We start from the raw sequence: 22,954 nt of genomic DNA, 5'->3' as shown, positions 1-22,954 counted from the left end.
ACATCCTCGCCAACATTTGTTGTTGCTAGTTTTTTGAAGATGTGCCATTCTCACTGGGGTGAGGTGGTATCTCATTGTGGTTTTAATTTGCATCCAGTTATGGGAGATTTTAATAGTGTACAGAATGTATGTTTTTTGGAAAGTAGCACCTTAATTAAAATACTGCAGATCTGTTCCAGAGATAGAAAAAAATATGTCTAACATAATAGAGTTCTTTGATTATCCAGCTAACATCAGAAGTCAATTGCTATCAATTTACTGATGCCCTTGACTCTATCTTGTATTTAAAGTTGGTGGGTTTAGTTATACTGCACAAGATAAATGAGGAAAAATACATATGATAAAATTCAAATATATATATATATATATATATATATATGTGCATACTTGAGATTTTGTTAATGTCTTTTCTTCATTTTCATAATGAAATTTGAAAAAAATAAAAATAGTTATCTATGATTTGGTAAGTAGCACACTTAAAAATTGATTGCAATGGATTTTAAATTATGTGCACTATTCATATTACATCAAAAGTACTAAGATCCAAGCCAAATTTACATTAATTAAAAAAAATAAACTTATAGCTCTTGGAGATGAAATACTGCTAAACAATGTTGTAAGACTATGAATTGTACTTCAGGCTACAGGGTTTAACTCTATTTGAATTTAGTTTAACTAGTTTCTTAGTAGTTCCAAATGTTAGAACAGGGCTAAATATGATCTCTATATATGGTAATCACTTGGCATTGCTTCATTTTGAGAACTTGGATCTAAGCTAGAGGTGTTCTTGCTTGGATATTTTCATTATACTTGTATTTAATTGAGAAGTATGCTTTATTACTCTTTTAAATTGCTGAGGGAAACTAACTCAGACTTGTAAGAAAAAACATATAGCTTTCTGGTTTTATGAAGGGACAATTCTCTGTATAGATGCCAAAGATAACTGGTGCTTTGAATCTTCTTTCTCTAATGATAACTGTGGTGGCCATTTAGATTGAAGACATGGGCTTAGTCTTCTCATATATTCTTGTTTTGGCTCAGTCTGGAAAAACGAGTTAGTGAATCATTTAAGATTTGCACCTAAGAATACCACACAGCAATCTTAGGTTTGTGAAGCATATTTACACATATCATTAAATAAATCCTTACCAGTAATTTACCCAAATCAGTAAAGGAAAATCCTTTTACACTGTGCAGTTATTTTCAGACACACAAGGTAATATCTATTTTTCTGTTAGCAACTATTTGTGCACAGTACTGAAGTAAGAATTCCTTATCGAATGTATCATTTAATTCTTACTATTTTGGTGAATTTATCCAAACTTTTAAGATTTCAAACAAAGTTTAGAAAATTAGTTTTCCTAGATTTAGTAAATATGCAAATAGCTTAGTAAGGAACTAGACCTCAAATCTATCTACACCACTGCACATTAATAACCTGTCCTCTCTCTCTTCTTTTCTCCCTTCCTTTCTCTTTCCCTTCTTCCTCTCTTTACTTTAGTCACTTATAAAGTAACTATTAAAAGATAGCATGTGATTATTGTTGTCCATACACAAATAGATATGCTTTAGTTCTTTTGCCCCAGGGGAAGTTTCAGGAACAGATTCCAACTAAATAATTACTGCATAAACTAATCTACCTCTTTTGCCCCATTTTATCTTGATAAAGGCTCTTGTTGTTGAACATTGATTTGTTATTCCTATGGCAAGGAAAGCCTATCATGATAAAACCGGAGAGCAGAAAGTGTTGCCTTCAGAAAACACAATCTTAACTCTAAGGCTTTCATATTAAACCTTGGGTTTGGCGGCGACGTCAGCAAGAAGCAGGGCTATGAGGTCCCAACATTTATCTACCCCATTCAAACAATAAACAACAAATTAATGGAAATAGCTCTGGTGGCAAAGTCCTAGACTAGAATGAAAAAGAAATGTGGCCCTGTGAAACTCAAATCAGGATTGTTGGATAGAAGGGTTTAGAATACCTTTCACCTGTTACCATAACCCCCATCCAGAGCAGCCTGGGGCCAAGAGGGATCCACATGGAGAAAAAGAGAACAGGAAAACTCTCACAAATGTTGCTGCTGTGCACATTTACAGTCTTTGCTACCTATGACCCTGCATTCTTCACTAGAGCTGAATCCAACTGACAGGCTTCATAGTGTCCCCACTGATGCTTCTCCCTCTAGGGTGAGAACTGTTGTTACATTGAGACCTGACTCCATGGGCCCCAATACCTGCTTTGCTCTCTTCAGGATCTGGACACAGTAGCACCTTCCCATATGGGAAACCAGAGTGGCTGCTGCTCTCTGCCAGAACTTTAGGTCACAAGTGGCAGCTTAAACTTGACATTACCAGAGTCTCACTGTTGCTATTCTGCATGCGGCTCTAGGAGTCTTTGACCCATTATCTTTGTTTTCCAGTGATGTCCTCTGAGTCCCCAGTAGTGGCAGGTCTGATCCACCGTCACTGGGTGTTGCTCAGTTCTGTGTCTGACTCTTGTTTATGTTGTGGCTTTGAGCTGCTATTACCAGGTCAAGCTACTTCTGTTCTATGACTGCTTCTAGGTGCCATAGGATGGAGTTTAACCCTATATTCCAAGAATGATTTACTACAGTACCCTTCTCCCTGCATCCACACTATATCTGTATCCTACTGTAACAGGTATCATGGCACTATTGCATCCCAAACCCCACCCAGGGACTACATCACTGTGGCAAGCCCCTAAGCTTCGAACTCTGTTCCACAAATCTGTGTATGCACACATCTAAGATACTGGCACCACCTAAGCCCATGCACTTTGGTAGTTCTATAAGCTCAGGATTCCCAGGACCTTGGTTCTAGTGTTACGCTGAGTGCCATGTCCCAACCAGAGACCTCCCATAGGTCTAAAAGGATAACTAGAGGATTCCAGTAGCTTTTACCTCTGAAGACCCCAATGATACTAAGTATTCTACCTGCAAAACCTTCACAGTCTTTGCCATAGAACAAGTTCCATTGTATTTATCAACTTGATCTCAACTGATATAGCTGCAAAAAAGACTATGCCACCATAGTGCCCAAGAACCAGAGAGGCTATATACAAGTGAGCCAGCACATTTGCTGCCACCTTCAGATAAATCTTTTTTCACCAAAATGTCCACAAAGGATTTCAGAGTTGACTGTTTCCTGAGATGGACTGACATAAATGTAAAGTCATTAGTAATAAAAATAAATAAATACATAAAAAAAGATCTTCAAATGGACTCAAACTAAAGTGGGTCCTAAATCTTGACCAAGATCCATTACAATCCAACTCTCAAAGACCAAAGAGAAAGAGTTTGAAAACCACAAAAGAACAGATTCATCTCATGAAAGGGAAATTAATAAGGGTATTTGACATGTGACTTAATTTGTGTAGTGCTATTATAGTTTGTTGACACAACAAACAGAATGCCATAATTTCTCAGTAACTTATGATGATGAGCTAAGTCTTCTAAAAAGTAACTCAAATATATTTTTTTAAGGAAATTCAGTAAAATTATAAAGAACACCAGTAAATGATTCAACAAAGTAAGGACAATAATACATGAAAGATAAAGATGAATTAAACAGAAATTCTGAACTTGAAAATGTAGGGAATGAGATGAAATGCAGTAGCTTCACCTTTAGGTTTGTTCAAGCTGAAGATTCTGTAAACTTGACACTTCTTTTTATGCTATCTAGTTAAAAGAGCAAAAAACACAAGTGAAAAATGGTAATGAGCCTACATTTATTATTAGATACTATCTAGGAAAACTATACTCACATTATATAATTTACAGAAGAGATGTAACATATTATTTAAAGAAATAATGTTTGAAACTTCCCAAATCTGGAGGCTATATCTACACAGATATATGAAGGTCTTCAAATGGACTCAAACAAAAGTGGGTCCTAAATCTTGACCAAGATCAACTACAATCCAATTCTCAAAGACCAAAGAAAAAGAGTTTGAAAACCACAAAAGAACAGATTCATCTCATGAAAGGGAAATTAATAAGGATATTTGATATGTGACTTAATTTGTGTAGTGCTATTATAGTTAAGTCAAGATTGCAAGATTACATCATATATACTGCACAATCAGTAACATATTCAGGATTACTACTAATTCAATAAAAGTTTTACCTCTGGCTACAACTGCAGGTTGTAATACTAAATTCCTTCATCCAAGTAATACTAAATTCAATATCCTTCATCCAAGTAATACTAAATTCAATAGCAAACTGTGTGTCATACAAAATATTCCATATTTGACATGAATATTCATCATTTTTATGATTCTACCTCCAATTATTACTATGTTCATTATGTGACCTATTGATTTACTATGTATTCCTTCTTCATTTTTATTGCTTTAACTGTCTCAACTTATTGGGGTGGTAAGAGGAGCACATTCAACATTATGCATTAATATGAATTTTTCTTCAGTTAATTTAGTGTTCTAAAACATTTGAGTTATTTATGATTTTTTTAAATAAAATCATATGAAAAAGTCAAAAATCATTCTTACAACACAGAGACAGTAATATGAGATTTGAAATTCCAGATACACAGTTCAATTTTTGTATTCTATGTCCTTTCTTAGTTGCCAATTTTTCTTCTCTTGATACATGTATATGTGTTATGTTTATTAGGCAGTACATATATATGTAAAATATTTAACCATGTAATCTTAACTATAAATCTTCTGACATGTTTCAAAATGTGTACACTGATATAAGAAGTATAAAAGTTACATGAGGAAGTTTCCTTCTTCTAATGCATCTATCTACAATATGAGGATGTGCCCAGATTTATCTACCAAGTTGGTAAGGGACATGTCAAGTGTAACTTAGTTGCTCTAATCATCTCATTTGTTAACAACCTGCATGAACAAGCTAGTTGATCCCCTAACAAATACGTGATCTTAACAAAGAATAACAAAGTACTGACCCAAAGGCAGTTTGTAAGAGACTGAAACTAGGTATTAAATATATTTTTCTAGAATTATTTAACTTTTTAAAGTATGCTTTTTAATGGAACATTAGTAAAAAATATGGATTCATTTAAAAAATGGAAAATATTTGTGAGTTGTTGTTAAGGTTATTACCAATTTTTGTACATATTCAGATTGATACACCTCAAAATTCAAAATAAATTGAAAGTAAAAAAAAATCACCATTTGAGGCTTTTAGAATTCCTATTTACTATGAATATTTGCGTATAAAATTGGTTTAGATGTACACTTGATGATGGCAGCAGCTGCTTTTGAATTCTGAGCTATTTTGAAAGCTAACCCCCAGTGGGAACTTAGTGTCAATACCTATTAATAATTGTTGACAAATAGCAACAGTTCAGGAACAAATTTTCTGTTGATGATTTGTGAAAAATAAACATATGGTCACTTTGACATTATTATAATTTTCTTGCAGGAGATAGTTTACTTTGATATGAAGAAAATACATAGTTGATTTCAATGAAGTTTATATGATACTGGTAGAAAATATAAAGAATTTCTCAATGTGTTTTCTTGTTTAAATGACTTCCTGAGATGGAATAAACTTATATAGAATAGCACTGGGTAGACAAAAATATGACTATAACATAAAGAAATTATTAAAACAGGTTTTTTAGAACTTACAAGATAGCCTTTCTAAATTTTAGCGTTGAAAATTATTTTTTTTCATTTATAGCATTCTCATCTGCAACTTCATTTTCAAAGGCAGCAATGTCTAATATAACAATGTAAGTGATCAGATTGAAGCTACATAGGAAATGTACATGTGGGGGAACTAACTATAAAATAGTATAGACAAGATTATAAATAATTTTTAAAACATCAAGTTCCCCATGAAATTACAGAATAAACTTCTGTGTAAACATATGGCATTTTACAATAAATGAAAGTCAGTTTAGTTTCCTTATGAAACTAACTATAACTCAGATTTCATTATTTTAGGAGAAATATATAGTAGGATATTTTTCAAATGGTAGTAAGCATTGATTTCTACCCCCACTTAGGATATAAAAAGTTGCTTAAACAGAGGTTTAGTTGATACAGAAATTCAAACATGACAGATCCTGGCAATGAACAGTCCCAATGATTTGAACTAAGTCCTATTTTCACTGCTTTAGTTTACATGTTAATTAAAAAGCCATTTAACAAAGTAGGTCACCAGTGTAGGGAAGCCCCTTGCAGCAAAGGGTCTAGAACTAGAAAAGTGTCCATATAGGCATACCTGGGTTTCAGTTAATAATTGTGTACTTCTGTGTATGTATTTAATTGTATAGATGCATATATGTATCTGTAGTTACTCATATATATGCATTTAGTGAATAGATAGCAACACCAGCAATATTACTCTTCCCATTGTAACACTTCTTCAAAGGAACCAAAGAACACACTGAAACTTACTCTTTACTCCAGTTCCTGGCTCATCCTCATCACCACATCACCAGAAGTTTGTGGTCAGAGTGACCCAATGATGCGGTGCTGGCGGGGGCAGGGATTATTGAAGCGCAGCAAGGTGGATGTGGTGGGGTTTACAGCTGAAGGGGAAAAAGAAAGGATGACTAGCAGAACTCCCTAACATTATTCTCAAAACTGAAAAAGGGAAGAAAATGGATTGGGAGCAATAGGGGAAGTCAGTAAGATGGAAAATAACTGCCTCCAAACATGATGCCCGTCACTTCTTTTTTTCCTTCCAGAAGTTGTTTAAGTGAAAATATTTCTTCCACATCAGTTAGTGTAGTGTCTCTGTCAAGGACTTTGAAGAGTTTGAAAATTGTATCTTACTTCAGTCATACTGGTTAGCCAACACATTTTTCTAGAAAATGGCTGACGATCAAAGACTCCTGGGTGAGAAATAAAGGAGAATTTATTACACACAGCAATAACAATAAGGAAATCAGCAATGTGCTTGCTTCCCAAACCCCAGCTTTCACTGGGTACTCACATGTAGTATGCTGTGTAATAAGAGAAAAACTAATGATAGGAACTCCCAATATTTTACACATAGTCCTATCTGGCAGAGAAAGGCATTATCTTTATCAAACTGGACAGTAAAGTGTCAAACTCGATGTCACTTGCTTGAGAGGTAGATATCTAAGAATTTTTTATATCGAAACACTTTGAAAAACAAGTATTCAGAACAAAGGTAGTCAGTACCTTTACTTGAAAGATAAACTAAAATGTGAAACACTACAGGGACTATTCTCTTTCTCAAATATCACTTAATTTTCTAGAACTGTTACAGGGCAGGGACAGATACCCTTAAACCCCCAAACTTGTGTGCTTTAAATAGGTTCTGCCATCGACTGTATCAAGACAAAACATATAAGACCTTTAATGGAAAGGAACTTTAATACAATCAGTGTGCAATACAGCAAACATAAAGAATATAGTTTCTAAATCAAGTACCTGAAGTTACCCATTCCCTCGTGTGTTAAAGTCCACCCAAAAGGGACTGGCCCAAAGCAAGGTCTGAAAACCAGCCACAAATCGAGAAGCATAGAAAAGGGTCAGAAATGGCCAGACAAGTCTGGGAGGAAAAGAGCAAAATCAAAATCAAGATAAATGCTGCCATAGTCACCTCTCTACAGGTTTCTTACCCACATCTGTTTCAACCAGTCCAGGACCAAAAAGAAACATGTGCAGTTTCTTCACATGCCTCTCTGTTCCATGTCCTTCCCTCAGCCCAGCATGTCCGGTTTTATATCCAAAACCCAAAATGGCTCCTTAGCTTCAACTCAGGTCCGAGCAGTCCTCTCATAATGTTGCTGGGATGCATAGTTTGTGTCTGGAGTGGGGGGTGAAGTCCACAAAACCTGTATCTGTAAGAGTTCGTTCAGGATATCCTTTTTCCCTAATAATTCATTTCTAACCAGAAACTTACCAGAATTCGCTCATATTTTAGAAAACTACACAGCATTTGGGAGATCTGTAGGTTTACATTAGAATACAAACATCCCTTGGGTTTCTAACTAAAATATATTTCATGTACAATTATCAAATAACTTTGATGTTATGAGAGATTTCATTTCAGTGTTTTGAAATCTGATCTTAACGTACATTGTTCTGTATATTACAAGGCGTTATGGTGAGATATGTGAGAAATGACCGCAGTAGTCTCTGCGTCTAGTCTGTCTTTATAGAATGTCTATACAGGGGCATTATTTCACACTCCAGGGTATTGATAGGTTGCAATGGCTGTGGTTCAACATTTTTATCTACTTAAAATGCTTATAACTGTATTAGGGAAGTATAATATTTTCATAAAATTAACTGGTAAAAAATAAAATTGCACAACTTATCTCCCTTTCAAGGTGATCTTTATGTTCCTCTGTGACGAGATATAAACTTCAGCTATGACTAGCACAAAATAGAGATTTCTGATATCTGCGCCAGCTGTTCTTCCACTTGAACTACATTTAGCTTCTGAAGTGATGAAAAGTTTATCTTTAAATAAAAAGGTGACGTGAAGCTTGACTTTTTCAAACTATTTTATCTCTCTATATTGAGGTGATAAATAACTAATCAATAACTACTAGTGTTTTTAGATCCATAAAAGTAAAATGCTTGCAAAATATACTTTACTATATTAGCACTACTATTTCATGCGAGACAGGCAATTTCATAAATTTATTTATTTAAAGATTTATTTATGCTTACAACTGGGGTACAGGCCAGAGGTGTGGTGGGTGAGAAGATTTACCAGAGACAGAGGGGGGAACAGAACAGGCAGATATATTGAAATACACTGCTGAGGGGAGCAGCATGTTGTCCGGAGAGGGCTGTCATGCCATGTGGGTCAGCTCCCTGGCCAGAGATCCAACTCGTGCTGCAGTGGTGACAGAGAGCCTCACACTGCTAAGCTTTAATCTTCTGTACCACCAGCGAAGGCCCAGAAAATAATTTTTATAGTAGTTTTATTGCCTACTATAGAAAGGAAAATTCTAGACACATTTCTTACCCATTTTTTGTTATTTTTAACTTTTTAGTAGCAATGTCTAATTATATTTTTCTATCAGTGTGTAGTATCAACATTACTGAATTAAGAACTTCATATAAAAGAAAAATAATGAAAATAAGTTCAATATAGAGACTATTATTTTTTAATTAAACTTAATGCTGTGATTATAATTAATAAAATCTAAGAATTATATAATTATAAATGTTTGAACATACTGCAATTTTATTTTATGGGTTAATATTGAAATACACATTATACTTCTAAATTTTATGTGATTGAATTCAACACAAAGATTTTAGTGACTTTATTTTGATAAAAATCTCAAGTGCAATAATTTGTGTATGATGGAGTATTACTATTTTATAAACCATAACTATATATTATATGTGAAATTTACTCTTCAAAGACTATAAATTCTAAAATTCAACAAAATTGCATATAGCACATTTTAAACTTTTTATCTCTAGGTAAATTTTCTAGTTTTAGAGGGGTTATTTTTCAATCTCTAGTAACACTTCTCTCTTAAAATCTTAGAATTCCTTTGTAAAATTTTCCCTTATTTCAATATAATTTGTAAACTCATACACTAAATTAAAAGTAGGTACACAAAGTGTGGTGAGAGTGTATAAGTAATCTTTTGTCATTCAAATGTAGTTTTTATTGCTGTTATTTGAAGTCTTTCATATAGTCCAGTTTATACTGAAAATAAGCATCACAGGTTTAATAAATTTTCAGTGTGTTTCATTAAAACATGCTTCCCCAAAATATATCCACAGCATATCTCTGGGAACATATTTGGAAACAAAATAAGGCTTTTGTATCAATAGATATGATTAAATTAAGAAGTTGAGATGAGGTGAATAACCAAGGATTTTCCAAGTTTCCAAGTTTTTTTTTTTTTTTAACTTAAAAAGATGGAACTTGGGAAATCCTTGATTATTCACCTCATCTCAAGTCAGCGCAATATTTGAGACATAGTAAAAAAAAAAGACAGAGAATAGGATTAGGCAATGAAACATAGAGGCAGAGATTTGAATGTCACTGTCATAAGCCAAACTAGCTACCACCAGAAAGCAGAAGAGATTTAGGATGGATCCCCACTGTTTATGGAGACCTAATCAGACAAGGGCCTTCCTGGTGGCCAAGAGTTAAAGACAGCACTAACACCAGCCTCTGCAGCAAGAGTTCTAACTGGCCAGCCAAGTAGTTGACTCACATCCTGAGCCAGATCTTTCCTGTCTCACCCACTGTTAACCCTTAGCAGTATATTTCAGTAGATCTGCCTGTTATGTTCCCCACTCATCTCTGGTGAATCCTCTCACCCCCCCCACCCCCTGTTACTCTACCCTACACCCAATTTGTTGTATACACAATAAATCTTTTTTAAAAATTATCCAATGCAATAATCAAAGCATTTTTCAAAAATAACAGCAGTCCCAAGGTGTATACCACCAGGTTTAGGGTCTTAGGGGAATTTTAAAATTTTACAAACTAGAGAGTTGTCTAGTTAAGATTAGGTCATTTATTTGAAATATTGTATCAATAAGAATATTCAGACAGAAATATTGTATTGATACAATATTCAGACAGAAATTGCAGTGTGTTCTCCTTTATAACAATCTGTGGATGTCCTTCCTGTGTATCTCATAATCATTGATAAGGAGTGCTGCTCTTCTTTGGCAGTCATCAATATGGAAAAATCAGTATGTGGTATATTTTTGTAGTCAGGGATGGCGATTGAGTCAGAATGTTTACTTTTTCACATAGAAAAACTGAGTCTCGGCTCAGAGTTAAATAAAATGTTTGACTTAAAATGGGCTCCACAGCCCCGAGAGTTTCTGCAAGAAATGCAGTCCTGCGTACATTTTGACTTCAGAACTCTGGTCTTCAGTACAGTGAGGGAGTAATTTCTGTTTTATTGTTTGTTTGTTTTTAAGAAGCCACAAGTTTATGGTAATGCTGTGGAAACCTTGTGAAACGAGGCCACTTTTTTAAATGCCAAAATTGATCGGTTGTCAATCAACTGTCCTACCAGCCTATTTTCTCTTTTTTTTTTTTAAAGTAAAGATAAAAAATCTACAATAAAATTTGATATACCACTAAAATAGGTGGCTACTAAAAAAAAAAAAAAAAAAAAAAAAAAGCCTTTATTTACCAGTAGTTGTTAAAGCCTCTAGTCTTTAGAGCAGGTTTTTCTCAGTCTTGGCACTTTAACAAATTCATCAGAATGATATATGTCTTTGTTGTAGAGACTGTTCATCGCCCTGCGCACTGTAAGATATTTAGTTTGGTGATGTCCCTGGCCTCTAGCCACTAGATGACAGTAGCAACCTCTAGATGTTGTCAAATGCCCATGAGTATGTGACCCCCACCCCCACCCACAAACCTGCTACCCCAGCAGTGAGGATTACTGTTAAAGATCATCCAAATATCTACTATTTTGAACAAAATTATCAGTGACTTCTTATATTGAAGATTTTATTATTCTAGAAAGGGAACACAGTATAATTTATGAATGCTTTTCAATGTGACTTTGACATTTGTATTTTTGAGAAGTCTGTGTTACATCTTGGTTATGGATAGATTTCTGATTACATAGATGTGGCACTGCATGACTTTCAAGACTCTGTTACAAATGAAAATACATGTTCCCAAAATGCTTGCTCTTGGAAGCCAGCCATCATGTCCTTAAGAAGCAGAGGGAGCCTATATAGACAGTCATGTAGTAAGAAACAAAAGTTCCCATTTTGCATCCAGTCCTACTTCACTGCCACATGATTGAGTCTTCTAGTCCCTTGTCAGATAATAGCAGCTGGTGCCAGACATGTTCTGCCCTTTCCATGTCCTAAGTAAACTGCAAATTTGTAAGCAAATAACTGTTTTGTTATTTTAGACTGCTAAACTTTGAAGTGGATTTTTATGCCCTAGCAAACAGATCTGTATGTCAATATGCTAACATACTCAATAGAGGATAGGGATAGTAGGGAAATAATTCTAAAACCTTCAGTCAGACCAAATTCCTTCGCTCGTTCCTTCTCACCCACACCATTTCTTTCCCTCTGTCCTGCTATTTCTGATTGTCTTTACATGTTTTTATCTATGCATTGTGAAATATTGATCGCATTTATTTGTATATTTCCCAATATTTATTAATTTGTCAGGGTATATGATGTGTTTGTTTCTATGTAACTATAAACTGTTCGCTGAATCACCTTAGTGGTATATTCTCTGCATCACCATATGCCACTCATTATTCAAGTCAGGACAAAGATCTTTCTGGGGCAATCAAGCATTGTGGATAACTTCATCTTTCATATGACTAGAACACAACTACTATTCTGTACCCTGCTTATTTACTGTTCTAACCGTCTTGTACTTAAGCACCTAACTTGAGAGTAGGGGATCCATTTTTATGTTTTCTTTACATCTTCAGTCCTGTTCAGTGGTAGGTCTTTAGTAATAATTGTTTACTTAATAAATGTTCAATAAATGAGCTTGTGAATTACCAAGTTAAACATGTGAGACATGTTCATAAAAATGCATGGTGGTATGAATGAGAATCGGTAAAACAATAACTATGTGTAAATCATTAAATTGGAAAGGATATGATTACCAAAGAGTCTGGAAAATTAAGATAAGTGCATGATTCAGTAAGTCAGATGTGAGCATGAGGATACAGAATTAACCCAGAAAGAAGTCTTGCATTTTAAGATCAATACTTATAGATTAGAAAGAAGAAAGGTTAAACATAAAATTACAACTATGTTCAATAAAATCATGTGTATGTAATCGCTTTTGTTAATTAAGACAGAATAATAATGCTCAAGAAACACTCAGAGATAACTAAGACATAGGGATTTTGAAAATTTTAGAAATCTAGAATGATTTTAAAGTAATGTCTATTTCAAAAATAAATTATAGATTTTCAAGTATTGATTTATCATCAGTGATATTTGGTTTGAATCTAAGGACATTAGAATAACTCTTTTTCTCCACAAAGTATAAAAAAATATATAAAAATCTGGTTTTTTACTGGTCAATAAAAAATGTACCTTTTTTTATCCTGAGATCTCTATTTAAGAGTATCTTTTTTCTTTATGACTTTATTCATTTTAATTTTTTTTACAGTAGAATACTTAAATATTTTAGAAAACTGCCTAAGAAGAATAATAAAATTACCAGTGAAAAAACAACAAAATGTTAACTAGCTGCTTATTTTTTCTCTAGGAAAATGATTGGCTTTTAAAAATGGAAAGTTAGGTTGTTATATGTTAGGTTATAGTTAAATAAGTTATATCATCGTAATTTGGGATGTATGATGTAGATTATGTGACTTATATACCCTCCTACAATACATATATCCCAAATTAAGAGAAAGTATGATTTGCAAATATGATCTCACTTAACATCTTTATAAATAATTGTACATGCTTTTGATTTTGCCTGTTGTAATAATTTTTATGACTTAGAAATTGCAGAGTTGAACAATGCTTATTTTCCTTTTGCCATAATGCCCATTAGCCAAATTTAAATTACAACATATAATTTTTTAAAGATTTTATTTGTATATAAAAGGCCAGAGATGTGGGGCTTGAGAGGATTCACCAGAGACAGAGTAGGGAACAGAACAGGCAGATTGACTGAAATACACTGCTGAGAAGAGCAGTGGGGAAGATGAGATGTCTGTTGCATCTTGTGTGTTAGCTCCCTGGCCAGGGCTATAACTTCTGCTGCAGTGGCTGTGAATAGTTTCATAATGTTGATACTTTACCCCTGGGGCCACCAGGGAAGCCATACAATTATATATTTTGTGTGTGCATGTGTATAAATTACAGTATATGTAATTTTAAGTATATGCCATTAAAATTTCCTTTATCCCTTCAGAATGAGCATGTCTTGCATGCTTAGCTATTGCAATTTGTTTGGTAAACTGTGTCCTATAAATGAATGACCTCATGCTCAAAATAGTATTGAGTGTATACTTAATTGATTTTCCAAGGATCATAGGTGGGAAGTGATTCATAAATTAACCTGTAATAGTATTAAATATATCTAGGTATTTATTATGTAGCTGAGAACAATCCATATTCTAGTTTTGATATTGTTTTAGTCCATTGTAGAAGTCAGAAGACATCTTAACCATCACCTTACAATGCAACATATATTTACATTTGCAGGAAGTTTGCTGTGTGTGTGTCTGCTGGGGGTCGGGGGGAGGTTTGCGGGGGAGGGGGAATAGTATTTAAGAAGGAAAAGGAAAACAAGTAATGTGCTAACTATTCTTTTTTCAAGTATGTTGCACCCATCTCTGAATATGCATTTTGCATTATGCTAAGTATTATTTTACTACAGCAAATATATAATTCAAACTGCTTGAAAATCTGTTTAAAATGTTCCCTCAGTTTTCTGTTTAATGTTTTATATGGCTGTGCATTGAGAGCTTTTAAATAAGAAACTAAAATTATACAATATGACCAATATTTTTGCCCCACAAGTTAATTAAAAGATTCAGAACTGGGTTCTCCTTGGTGATGCAGCAGATTAAATCGCAACACTGTGAAGCTATCTCTAGCAACTGCGACAACACAAGTACGATCCCCAGGCAGGGAGGTGACCCACATGACGCAGCAGCCCTCTTCTGTGTTACCCACTGTCTCTACAGCAGTGTATTTCTGTCACTCTGCCGGTTCTGTTCCCCATTCTTTCTCTGGTGAATCCTCTCAAACCCCACACCTCTGACCTGCACCTTAGCTCCTGTGTGCATAAATAAATAAATCTTAAAGAAAAAAAAAATCAGAACTCCTGTCTGCATTGAAATAGGTGAATCTGTTGTTGGAAAAACAAACCATTCATCCTTCCAAAGGGATGGAAAGAAGACTTCGTATCTGCAAATTCACATTAAATGGGAGAGCATTTCACAAGGTCAGAATATTGTATAATATTTTACATATTAATGAGAAATCAAGAAACACTTTTGACATCATTCAGTCTTTGTTAAGATTTATTTATGTATACAAGTACTGGGGTACTGGGCAGAGGTATGGGGGAGGGTGAGAGGATTCACCAGAGAAAGTAGGGTGCAGAAAAGGTAGATTGACTAAAATGCACTACTGCAGGGAGCAGTAGGACTGACAGGAGAGGTCTGTTGCACCATGCAGATCACCTCCCTGGCTGGGATAGAACCTGTGGTGCAGTGGCTGTGGATAGCTTCATAGTGCTGTGCTTTAACCCCCTGAGCCACCAGGGAGGGCCCATTATGCAGTCTTTTGATGTCTTGGAAGTTTGCCTCATTGTTTATTAAGTGTATATAAGCCAGCTCTGAAAGATTTATTCCTGTAATTCAAAAAATACCTAAAGTATTTCACATAAGTCAGACAGAAAAATACAAGACTATTGGATAATTTTATTTATATGTTGCCTATTGAGAAAGAAACAAGCTAAATAAAACAAAAATAAACTTTTGGACCAACTAACGGTTACAGAAGGGAAGAAGGAAGAAAAGTGTGAAAATCAAGAAAAAAGGAACAATGGTATGATAAAAGATGAATATGGACTTTTACAAGTGAATTTAATGTAATATAGTTACATAGTCATCTCAGTGATGAACACCTGAGGCATTTAATTTATAATATGATGTTACCTCAGTAATACAAACAGTAAAAGCTAGGAAGTTTATTCAGGGGGAAAAAAAAAAAAGAAAAAGAAAAGAAAACGTCCCTAATGCATATAAAACACATTCAATAGAAAAAACTCAAAGATCAAATGGAAAGTTGTTGACCCAGGCTCTGCAGCCTTGGGATCTGTAAGGAAAATGAGTTAAAATTAGGCTATTTTTAGACTTCCACACAACAGATAGCCCATAGCTTGACAATACTACTTTCCACCACTAGGACTTCTAGCAAACACCAGATAGGCCTTGCATTTGCAATAATGCAACGTGTGTGTGACAGTTTGTACCTAGCTGCAAAAGGGGGCCAGGGAGTTGAGTTACTCTTCTCCCTCTCACAGCCTGCCTGCCTGTGTATGTGGTCTCCTTTCAGCAAAAAGCCTAGAGAGTTCCAAGGGTTCCAGGATGCGCTTTTCATCAGCAAAAACTGACAATGAACCTACCTGGCCTGGGATGGTCACACAACAGGATCCTATAATCATTTCTCAATAATTTAGAAAGTAAATAGTCTTTTATGCTAGCAAGAGATTATCTAATTCAAATATCTAATCTAGTATCTCACTCAAAAGTATGAGTTAGTTTATAAGCCCATGTGCCAAATCATTATTATTTAGCTCAGATTTGGTAACATTAGAAAATAGCTGGCTAGGTACCTCATATCTGATAAAGGGAACTTGACATTTTGTCATTAGACTAGAAACAATGAGGAAACTTATTAGGAAGTAGTGTGTCTGTTTACAGTGATATAATGAGAGAGGAAACAGCAAATATAATTGTACAGAGATGTTATTATAATTGTAAACTTACAGACAAGTGGTAAGGTTGTGTTTTGGATGGTGCAGATAGGATTATGTGTAATAGTGGTAAAATGTTTAAGGTTACTTTCAGGTATATAAATTTACTTTATTTAGCCTAAATGGAAGCTTTATGAATAAGTGATTATTTATATACTATTTTCAACCTTTATATGCATATTCATCAGTGCCTATTTTGTAGTTTTATGGACACACTGTGCCTTAAAATTTCAATATAATCTTCGTAGTTAATAAAATGCAAACCGTGGAAAAGAAGAGATTTTAGTGCTTTAGTGGTAGAGTAATAAAAAAATCTGATTCTTAGAGTATATTCTTATTTTATATTTTAAAGACATTCATCTATGTTATGAGTTTTTAAATGGCCAATCATTTTTATGCATAATGTCACAATATTTTTCATCCAGGAAATATATATAACTTTCCTTGACTATTTAAATACCTTCTGAGTAGTTCATAAAAGTACTTCAAGAAAAATTATAATTTTATTTCAATATGTATTAAGCTGTCATTCACTGTTCCAGAAATGGAGTTATGCTCACTCTTAACTCTGCATAAAGTACATAGACATTTATCTTAACTTATAAAGCAGTTAGAATAAATGAAAGCTCCCCACATTTACTGATATCTACAAAATCAGTCCAGAATTATCTAAAAGTCATTTGCAAAAAAACTGAAAGAACAATGATGTTTGGAGGACATATTAGTGAATGCTATTTTTATTTCTTTTCAAGTTTATTTTTTCTTGCCTAAGCATAAATTTTCGATTATAATAGCAATACTTCAAATAGTATTTATGTTCTACTTCTGGCAGCAGAATGGTAATACATCAATCTAGCACTTTAGTGACGGTCACATTCTCAGGACCATGATCCCAGTGTGTAAGACTAGACTTAATAAGAATGTAAGTGAGGCTTTCCTCCCATCCTACAATAATGCTAACAAAATTCAGTAAAATTCACCTTGAAATAACAGCAAGGAAAACCACAATAAATTCTCTGTGATGCAGAGCTAACCAATAGAAGAAATTATGAAAAAGTGAGGAGCAAAAGTTGAGGTTAGCCCTTTAATAAACTCATTCACTTCTAAAATGGACTTTTTTGGACCTTGGGTGCATTGCAGATAAACAATTTTCAAATTCAGCCCAACCTGATTTGTAAACTCAAAACTTTTCCTTCAATGAATGCTGAATGGAACTGTCCTAAATCAAAGAAAAGTTCATCTACAGAAAATTAAAGAAGGGATATAGAGCCTGGAAAACAAGGATGAAATGACAACAGCAGACCCTCGTGTATCAATAACCACCAAAAATAGACAACCCATCAATAAATATACTGAACACATCAATTAGAAGGCATAGAGAGAGTGGCTGCTTCAGAAAACAAAATTTAACTTCCTACTGTCTGGAGGAAATGCACCTGTGTTCCAAACAAAGATATGACTCAACGTGAGGATTTGGAAACTAACCCTACAAGTAAATGGGTCCCACAGAAGGCAGAGATATTCATAGTTACATCAGATAGAAGAGGTCTGCAGCTGATGTTGGTAATAAAGGATAGGAGTAAACACCATATAGTAGTTGAGGTAATAATATATCAGGAAGTGTGTGTGTTATATATTCACTCATCAACATGTAGTCATCAAACAGAACATCCAAATATATAAGACAATTGTTATGAATAAACATTGGCAGCAACATGACAATGTTAGGAGACTTCTACACTCCATTTTCAAAGGTGGATAAACTACAGAAAACAAATGATGAAGCAATAACATGAAAGAATTAGAACATATGGTCTTTATAAACATTTATAGGACACTGAACCTCTTTAAAAGTGACTATACACTCTTTTCATTTGTACATGGGACATTCTCCAGATATGACCACATATGGGTCACCAGACAAATATCAATGAACCCATAATTGAAAGCATATCAATTGTTTTCTCTGATCTCACTGGTATCAAACTAGAAATCAAAAAAAGAAGGAAAGAAAAGAAAGCAGGTAAAACCCTAAAATGTGGAGACTGAACAGAGTTCTGACTGGTTAACAAAATTGAGGAAGAAATTAAAAACAAATTTTATGAAGTGGTCATCATTTATATCAAAAGTAGACAAAGACACCACAATAAAAAGAAGTACAGATCAATTTCCCTGGCGAACATAGGTATAAATATCCTCAAGAAAATCTTAGGAAACAAAATTTTAAAAAGTAGTGATCAAATGGATTTATAAGGTGTTAGTAACTATGACAACTCTATTGAAAAGCAAAGGGAAACAACAATTTCCTTATAATGTGTCCATCTTAGAAATTTTGCCACCCTAACCCATGGGGATTACAACTGAGATGGAAAAAGGCACAAAATGATGTAAAAATAAACTATTATAAAAAAAAAAGTTCCACCCAATAGTTTTATTGTTTTGCAAGACTTTTTCACCTTCTCATTCTATCTCCAAATCTTTTAGACTGTTCTTATTTTGAGCTGACAACCTTGCTTCCTAATTCATTTAGAAAACAAAAACTGTCAGCAGACCATTTCCTTAATCTCTCATGGTCCTTCTTCTTAGTCTCTTACCTATTTATTCTTCTTTCTGATCTCTTTAATTAGATTGATATCCATCATACGATCAGGTTCAACAAATGATCAGTATTTTATAGCTTACGTTAGGTTTTACTAGGTTATTAGAAAAATTGCATAAATTTTTCATTAAATAAGGAACGATGCAGGCACATGCTATTTGTTTCTAAGAGTTTCTAGTAATCAATATGTTAATTAGATAAATGAAACTATAGCTAAATTGTTTGCTCTATCTTTGACCTCTGGGAGACAAGCAAAAAAAAAATACAGATGTTTATGACTATTTTGATAAGTCAGATATCATTACATTGACTTAAATGGTACTTATAAAAAACAAAAATATATGACTGGATTAAAAATATGTGGCACATATACATAATTTATTATTATGTATTATGTATTATTTATTATTATGTATCATAATGTATTATTATGATTATTCAGCAATCAAAAAGATAAAATTCATGCCTTTTGCAGCTACATGGATGGCTGTGGAAGGGATCATGCTTAGTGAAATAAGCCAGAAAGAAAAAGAAAAATACTGGATGGTTTCACTCATAGTAGGATCAAAGGCAAACAAGGCAAAAAAAAAAAAAAAAAAGTAAAAACCACCACAACAAAATGTGTGTATATCTATCTATAGATATAGAGTATGCGTGTGTGTATTTTGCATAAATACCTAGAAGTGATTATATCAACATATTTTAGGGTTATGTTTATCCTTTTAGTTTGTCTACAGAATCTCCCTTCCCCTTCTTTTTCTCTTGTATCCATATCACATTTTCTTCAAAAACTAAGCACATTTTTAAACTAATTTACACTTACATGATCATAGATACAAATAATCACTGCTATTTAACTTATACTAATTATACCACCTTCTGTATCCCTGATTCTGAGTATTCAAAAAACAATGTTTTGGATAGTTCTATAAGTTAGGTAGTTATTATTATCTCTGTCTTTGGATGAGAAACCCTGAGATATAAAGAGGCAATTAGCAAACTGAAGATTTGGGATTCAAATCTAGGTGGTCTACATGTTTTTAACTGTCATATTTCCCTTCTTTTCACTACCTCCTGATTATGTAAACAGGGAGTACTCTATTTTCTGCCATGATACATTCACAGATTTGATATAATTTGAATCATAGGATATCAATTTTCATATGATAATGGGGAGTAAATAACTAGGGAAAACTTTTAACCACACTATACATTACATTGGGTTAATTAAAAATACCTTTAGAAGGATAAGAGGTATTATTTTTGGTTGAAGAAGGGGAAATCACTAATAGGCTAAATACATTATTTATGAAGTTTTTATTAAACTGTCTTATTTAATTGTCATCACTGACTTGTCTCTGGCAAAGTACACTCTAAATTGTTATTTTTAATAGCTCTTAAATAAGACATTCTAGTGAATGAATTTTGCCACTGAAGGAGAATGAATAAGCATATGTATCTCCATATCTTTAAATTGTTGATGGGTTTCTGTTACGCAAATTTAGATTTACATTTTGAGTAAATAAAGACTTTACTCTTTATCACAATATATATACACAAATGTGATATGGGAGTCAGGAAAAATTTGGGGAATATTAAAATAACAGAATGATTTTCACATTCCAGCTTTTTATGCCCCCAACACTTGGATATGAAAGACATTCAAATGCACCTAGACATTCAAATTCACAAGTCTAGGTATGTTTGAATGTCCTTTACTACCCATTTACATGAAAATCTTGAGAGATTTAGGGAAGCCAACTTATTTCTTTGTAATCAAACTTTAAAAATGAAAACATGATTTAAATCCAAATAGATATACAGAAGATGTCATTCTTAAAAACTATTAGAACTATTTCCCAAAATAAACTGAACATGCTATAATAAATATAAAACTATGAAAGTGCAAGATTTTTAAATGTAAATTAGCAGGATAATATTCTTCTTTAAATTTTAAATTAGGTTTTCATTCTACTGGAAGTTTTCATTTATCTTAGACAAGAAAACTTAGATTTAAGAATCAGAAATCAATACAAGCTACCCTAAAAGGAGAAACAAAGATGTGTGTCTGCACACACATCGGCACACACACAGCAGGGCAACGTGGAGGGGACCTGTGTGAAGACATGTTGCCACCTCATAGAAAGTAAAATGGAATAAATTAGAAATGCAATTTTTCTCTTTGATATACACAAGGAAAAAGTTCCTGGAATCTGACATCTCTTTCATCCATACTCTTGTGAAGTGCCTCATCTCATCTACATCATTCTCTCAGCAAACTGGATTTTTCTTCTCCATAATCTCATCAGGGTATGTCTACTCTAATAAAACTCATGAGTGCATTTTGCTCTCAAGTTTAATCTATTAGAGATGGACTATGTTCTCAGTCAGCAAACCAGATTCCCAGGAGAGACCCTTTGCCTGGTCAAGTTGGTTCATTTAGCCACTTTAATTTCAGTCTTATAGAAAAGTATCTTATTAATATGTTAAAAACATGATGACTGGCCCTCCCTGGTGGCGCAGCGGGTTAAAGCACAGCACTGAGAAGCTAAAGCCACTTCTGCATGAGTTTGATTCCCGCCTGCCCTGGAGGAGACCACAAGGCGAGGCAGACCTCTCCTGACCCGCCCGCTGCTCCCCTCAGCAGTGTATTTCAGTCACTCTGCCTGTTCTGCTCCCCACTCTGTCTCTGGTGAAGCCTCTCGCCGCCCCTGCACCTCTGGCCTGTACCCCTCAGTTCTGTATGCATAAATAAATAAATCTAAAAAAAAAAAAAAAAAAAAACATGATGACAGATCCCCTCCCCACCAAGATTGGTTATAGAAACCAGGAATGGGTTACTCCTTAACTATCAAATATATTTAAGCATTTTAAAAAGTCAAAATGAAAACAAGAATGAATTTAGGATATTGGAAAATCATATATAAAACCATGAAACTGGATCCCGTACATCATACACAAAAATTAATTCTATATCCATTACAGATACAGATGTAAAACCTTCCAAGTATATAGAAGAAAACATTGGCAATATGCTCCATGACATTGACTATAAAGATGCTTTTGGTGACTCAACATGTATGATAAGGGAAATTAAAAAAAAAATTGGGATGACTTCAAGTTAAGAATCTTTCAGCCAATTTTTGAAAGAAAATATGAACTTTAAAAATGTGTTGTATTGAACAGGAGAACATATTTATATGGCATATAATGGATATGGGTCTAATATCCAAAATATGTGAAAAACTTAAAAAAAAAGACAACCTAATTAATAAATGGAAAGCTGATATGAACAGACAATTCACATAAAAGGATTCCCAGTCTGCAGATATAAGGGGGAAAAAAAAGTTCATTATTGCTTCTGCTAAGAGAGATGCAGGTTAAAGTCATAATGAGAGATACCCTTGTTCCCCTGAGAACTGCACTTACAAAAGAATGCAAGTCCTGAAGAAGATGCAGAGAAAAATAAGCCCTGTTACACCATTAGAGGGAATGTAAACAAGTACAAACTTTATGAAAAACATTCTGGTTTTACTTTTAAGATATTAGAAATGGAAATAATATAGTACCTAGCAATCCCATGTATCCAAAGAATATAGGGGTGTTCAGTGTCTTCACATAGTTGGGCAACCATCACTTTGATCTCAGCAGTGTCACCAACATGAAAAGAAACCCCATCTTGCTAGTCACTCCACATTCATCTCTCCTTGCCACTCTCAACTACTTTTCTACTCTCTTATTTAGGTGACCTGCCTATTATTTAATATAAATTAAATTATACAATTTATATATTTTTTGTGATTACACTCCCACTTAGGGTAGTGCTTTATTAATGTCCATAACTTAGTGAATATAAGTATTTAACAAATTTTTATAAAGATTTATTTATTTGTGAATACAGAACTAGGGTACAGGCCAGAGG

This window comes from Condylura cristata, unplaced genomic scaffold, assembly GCF_000260355.1.
Source record: "Condylura cristata isolate star-nosed mole 26May11 unplaced genomic scaffold, ConCri1.0 scaffold00002, whole genome shotgun sequence".
Classification (NCBI taxonomy): Eukaryota; Metazoa; Chordata; class Mammalia; order Eulipotyphla; family Talpidae; genus Condylura; species Condylura cristata.
Note: the sequence above shows the minus strand (reverse complement) of the source record.